The 5,725-nt window shown below is 44.2% G+C and overlaps 1 long non-coding RNA gene across 1 annotated transcript; it reads right to left on the minus strand.

Annotated features, from left to right (window-relative positions):
* Positions 1-422: 422 nt before the first annotated feature.
* Positions 423-5,471, minus strand: LOC138737498 (uncharacterized). The gene is made up of 2 exons (XR_011340979.1): positions 5,174-5,471; positions 423-849 (listed from the first exon to the last, which is right to left on the minus strand). It is a non-coding gene; the product is annotated as an uncharacterized lncRNA (long non-coding RNA).
* Between the last annotated feature and the right edge of the window lie 254 nt (positions 5,472-5,725).

A 5,725-nucleotide genomic window follows, 5' to 3' on the forward strand; every position in this document is an offset into this window, starting at 1 on the left:
TTCTTTCAGGTCACCACAGAACTCCTTTCTGTTTCTCCTATTCCAAGGGAAACATCGGACAGCCAGTCCTCTCTTTTGACCAGGCCGTCTTCCAAAGCTTACCTGCTTGTCCCTCTGGAACTGATGGCTGTGTCTCTCCCCACCTCTCTCTCTCTCACTCTCTCCAACTCTGAGAGCAAAGCCTCTTTTTTCTGCTCTCTGCCTGCAAAGATCACGTGACCTTCCAGACAGTAAATGCTCTTTTCCAGACAGAGCTGCTATTGCCTGTTGTTACATTTGTTGCCTTTTGCAAATGACAGTCCATCGTGTCTCTGAGCTCTCTTGCAAATGCTCCTGCAAAGTTTCTGTGTTTTTAAAGTGTTTGTGTGTGACCTACTTGTTGAGCGCTATCGGTAGCCCCAATAATGACGCAGACAGAAGACTGAGGGGAACAATAGGCTTTATTGAGCTAAAGACTGCTGGTCCGGGTCCAGGCTAGGAAAATGAGCGGGAAAGAGAGGGGACTTGACCTTTATGGCCCGGGGTCACATGGGCAGGACTAAGGGAGGAGCTAAGGCAGGGAGACACCCAGAGGGTGGGCCACCCAGTGCATACAGTCATATCACCACACTACTCTATTAAACCTTTCCAAATTTATCTCCCAAACACTTCTATATACTCTGTCACAACTGGAAGTTCGATAAGCAGAGAAGACAGGACAAAGGCTCGTGGTTCGGAATGCCAAGCTTCTGTGTTCAAGATCCGTGATGCGACCCTCGTCCATGCCAGTAGCTTCTCATATCAACAGGCCCGTCTCAAACATGATGACAGAATGCTCCACTCAAGGGCTCCAGGGCAGTCTTTGGTCACCTGAGGGAAAGCATGATCAAAGGCCGCAAACCATAGAACATTACAGCACAGAAACAGGCCCTTCAGCCCATCTGGTCTCTACCAAATTATTATTCTGCCTAGTTCCATTGACCTTTACTCAGACCATAGCCCTCCCATTCATGTACCCATCCAAATTTTTATTCTATGTCAAAATAAAAAACAGTATCCAACACCTCATCTGGCAGCTCATTCCACACACGCACCACTCTCTGTATGAAGAAGTTTCAAGATGTTTTTTTGTTGTCATGTAATAAAACAGAAAATGTAATATTACACAAAACGTCCTTTAATCTGCCATAGTTCCCCCTAATGTTCCCTTTAAACATTTCATCTTTTGCCCTTAATTCATGTCTTCTAGTTCTTGACTCTCTTAATCTCAGTGGAAAAACCTGCTTGTATTTATTCTATCTATACCCCTCATAAATTTGTATACCCCTCATTCTTTGATGCTCCAGGGAATAAAGTCCTTACTTCTTTAACCTTTCTCTGTAACTCAGTTCCTCAAGGACCAGGAACATCCTTGAAATTTCCTTTACACACTTTCAATCTTATTGATATCTTTCCCATTGTCAGGTGAACAAAACTACACAATACTCCTGATTTGGCCTCTCTGGCAGCTCGTTCCACACACCCACCATCTTCTGTGTGAAGAAGGTGCTCCATCAGGTCCCTTTTAAATCTTAAATTTATCCCCTCTAGTTTTTGATTCACCTATCCTGAGTTGTTGTTCCTTTAATTTGTGGATAGTCTCAGTCTGGCTGTGCATTTGACCATGGACAGACATGGTCATGATGAAGAATTGAAAGGGGTGGCTACTGGGAGATTCACGCTATTGCAGTGGACAGAGCCAAGTGCTCAACAAGGTGATCTCCCAGTCTGTGTCCAGTCTCTCCAGTGGAGACCACAACACAACAGGTAGAGTAGACGACCCCTGAAGATTCACAAGTGAAAGGTTGCTTCATTTAGAAGGATTGTTTTGAGCCCCGAATGGTGGTGAGGAAGGAGGTGTGGGTGCAAGGGGAGCATCTCCTGCAGTCACAGGGGTAGGTCCCAAGGGGACAATTGGTAGGGAGGGAGGAGTGGTCAAGGGAGTCACAGAGGGAACGGTCCCTGCAGAAGGTGGAGAGAGGAGGAGAGGAGAATATGTGTCAAGTGGTGGGATCACATAATAAGTGGTAGGAGTGGCGGAGGAGGATGTGTTGGATGGAGAGGCTGGTGGGGTGGTAGTTGAGGATGAGAAGAATCTGTTCTTGTTGTGCGTGGGGGCGGAGGGGGCCAGGGCAGATACGTGGGTAATGGAGGATTATGCAGGTAAGGTTTCATCTAGATAATGGTAAGAGTTGGTAGGTGTGTAGAAAATATCTTTTGCAAGATTGAGAAAGGGGAGAGTATTGCCAGCGATGGACAAAGTGAATTTGAGGTCAGGGTAAAAGTTAACAGCAAAGTAGATAAAGTTGATGAGCTTGTCATGGGTACAGGAGGCAGCACCAATGTATTTGTCAATGTAGCGGAGAAAGAGATGAGGGGCCTTGCATGTGTAGGCTTGTTGCATGGACTGCTCCATGTAGCCAACAAAAAGGCAGGCATAACTGGGGCCCATGTGGGTACCCATGGCTACCCCTTTAACCTGTAGAAAATGGGATGAGCCAAATGAGTTTATTCTTTTCTTTTTAAAATAATTTTATTCAGTTTAATAGAGAACATATACATATACTCATCTAATAAATGACATAAACCATATCATAAAATACCTAGAATGCAAATCAAAAATGTATCCATAATTCTTGTCCTAACAATCTTATCTAAAACATTGAATCTAGGATTGGATTTAATTAACAATTTACACATTTTTCATGGCATATCTAAAGGTAATATTGAAAACTTGAGACAAAAATAACTTTCTTTGAAAGTAAATTATAAATAAAATTCCCTTATTAAAAAAAGGAATTTATATTTATCAAAAAAAAATTCTTCCTCTTGTTTAATGTGATCTATGTTTACAATTCTCAGTTAAACAAATCTTGATCTAATTTTTAAAAACTAAAAAAGAAGAAAAGGAAAAATCCCTTATAATCAAGCTCCTCCCTCTAAACAAAGTTAACTGATATAAATAATAAACATATGAATCGACAGAAACCAGACAGTGCATCTCCGGAGCATCCGAACACCTTAAAACTTTAAATGGTGATAGTAATCCATGAATGGGTCCCACATCTTATGAAAAGTAAACTTTCCAAAGGAGTTAATTGAGGGTGAGAACACATTCTGCCAGCCGGAGGAGGGTGGTGGAGGATGGGCCTGTTGTTGAGAAACAATTTGAGGGATTTGAGATCCTCATTAAAGGGGATGGAGATCATCATCGTCATGGCTATCCCTTGAGGTCAAGGATGATGGTCTTGTTTCCTATGGGCTCTCAAGTGGCATATGAGTCCAATCTTGGAAAGTGACTCACCGAGTGAAGGTGCCTGTGCATGTATTTGTTTAACTTGTACTTAATGTTGCACTCCAAGAAGTACTCGATACTTCACGAATCAACCAACTAATTCCGAAGACATGGAAACTATGACAAATGGAGCTGATGGATTTCTTGGAGCCTTCATCTGCTGTCACAGCCGTTGAGTTCAGAGTAACTTGGTCCACCTGTTCCACCATTGAGGACTTGGTTAGATTGTTCTTTGTCGGGGACCTCACCCTTGACCTATCGCCATGGGTGGCCCTACCAGGAACACAGCTCCAGATGGAATCGCTCTCGGGATCTCAGGACCACGACAAGGTGACAATCCATGGAGAAGATGGGGGACGGAGGTACATAGAGATTGAATGTCCATTGTGAAAATGAGGCCATCAGATCCAGGGAACTGGAAATTGTTGAAGTGATGGAGGGTGTGTAGGTAGGAAAGGACTGGACCAGGGGAGACAAGATGGGGCGGAGATAAGATAATGCTTGTTCGGTGGGCCATAAGCACATGGACTAATGGGTCTACTGGGACTAATAAATTTGTGAATCTAGATAGGAGAAAGAACCAGGCAGTGTGGAGTGGGGAAACAATGAGATTGTGGGAGGGATATGACCAGATGTGCTGGGTCAATGTACTTGGATCACTAAAATATCATTGTATCAAGAATTAATTTTAAAATATGGAATAGAATGCTGCCCTTCAGAAGTAGCCCAGAGTGCAAGAAGGTTAATTTCATGTTATGGTTGTGCAAAACTCCTGCTATCCATAACTGGACACCACACCTCCCAGTGGATATTCTAGCATTGCAGAAAACTTGGGAGATATTTACTGGAAAGATGATTATATTGTAGCATTGAAGTACAGACAGGAAAAATCAAGGGTGTATTCCATAAAATTTATGATAAGATTATCAAAATGTTTGAGAATACTGGGGGAATTTTGTGTCATTGGAGACGTTATTTCCATTGGTTGGTGAGTTCCGGACATTGGGCCAGGTGTAAAGCCACAGAGGGATATTTAACCTCCACACCTAAGGCTGGGCTGACAGATGAAGGAAGGAGTTGGGTATCGTTCAGTACAGGGACTGCACCCTGTATGATACAGTCTGGGGCCCTGCTGGCAACTCAAACTTTAGTCTGCTCATTCTACCAGTTCTGTGCAATGCAGCCTGTAGAAACTGTCCCCCTGCGTTGCTAGGCAAACTTTACCCTCCATCATACCAACTGTCCTTCCCCTCCTGTAGGCAATTCCATGGGGACCGATGCCAAGATGCTTCCACTCCACTCCTGATGTGGGAAAGACTGCCTCTTCCACAGACGGGGTCGGGGGTGCTTTGATGGGCGGATGAGGAATAGTTTGGGTGCGGGTGCCACCATGCGCTGCTGAGGCATGGAGAGCCCATTCCTGAAATCTCCTTCTCCACTTGATGGGCCAGGGATTTGTGAGGAGTGAGTGTGGACGCTTCATTTCTTCAGCACGACCTTGCAACATGACGCGGGTGAGAGGTGAAATTTTTAAAGGCGACCTCAGAGGGACATCTTCATACGGAGAGTAGTGAGAGTGCGGAATGAGCTGAAGTGGAGAATGCAGGCTCCATTGTAACATTTGACAGGTACATGGAGGGGAGGGCTGTGTAGGGCTGGGTGCAGGACAGGGGGGCAAGGCAGTGTAATCATTTGGCATGGACTAGATGGGCCGAAGGACCCACAAGAAGCCCTTTGGCCCATCATGTCAATGCTGATCATCAGGTCCCCTATTTGAGATTAAAGTTAATCTCTTTATCTGTGTGTCAAATCAACTACAAACAGAATCCTGCACGAACTTTATCCCACCCTTAAACTCACAGTGGTTAGATGAATGGTTCTCGGCCACGGATCCTGCATTACAAGTTCAAATCCCACCACGGGAGCTGTGATTTAAATTAATGCGGAGTTAAAATAGAAAAGTCATCGCAGCAACGCAAACTCTTGGATTGTCATAAAACCCCATCTGGGTCACAAATGTCCTGAGGGAAATTCTGTCCTTTTATAGTCCAAATTTGGATTCCAGACGCACCTCGTGTCCTTCACAATAAAAGTCTCTCCAGCTCAGGAGCAATTGGCCCAGCACATGGTGTTTTAAAAGAACTCGGTGCTAAACAAACTGTCCTGTTAAACAAGCCATGCCCTGCTTTTTATGACAAACCATCCCTTATGTTGCAAAAAAAAACCCTGAGTTCACTGGGTTAAAGATACGTGGCTGTACGAAATGCACACAGTGTTTCATGTAAACTGGAGCTGTGTGTAATATAAACTCCGTGTTGGCTGTTTATTTAGCTCAAAAGTCCCCATCAGTCCGGAATTCATTGGAACGTTTCCACAGCCAGGTGTTTCTGGTGTAACTTGTGTGATTCGTTC

The sequence above is a fragment of the Narcine bancroftii genome, chromosome 6, assembly GCF_036971445.1.
Source record: "Narcine bancroftii isolate sNarBan1 chromosome 6, sNarBan1.hap1, whole genome shotgun sequence".
NCBI lineage: Eukaryota > Metazoa > Chordata > Chondrichthyes > Torpediniformes > Narcinidae > Narcine > Narcine bancroftii.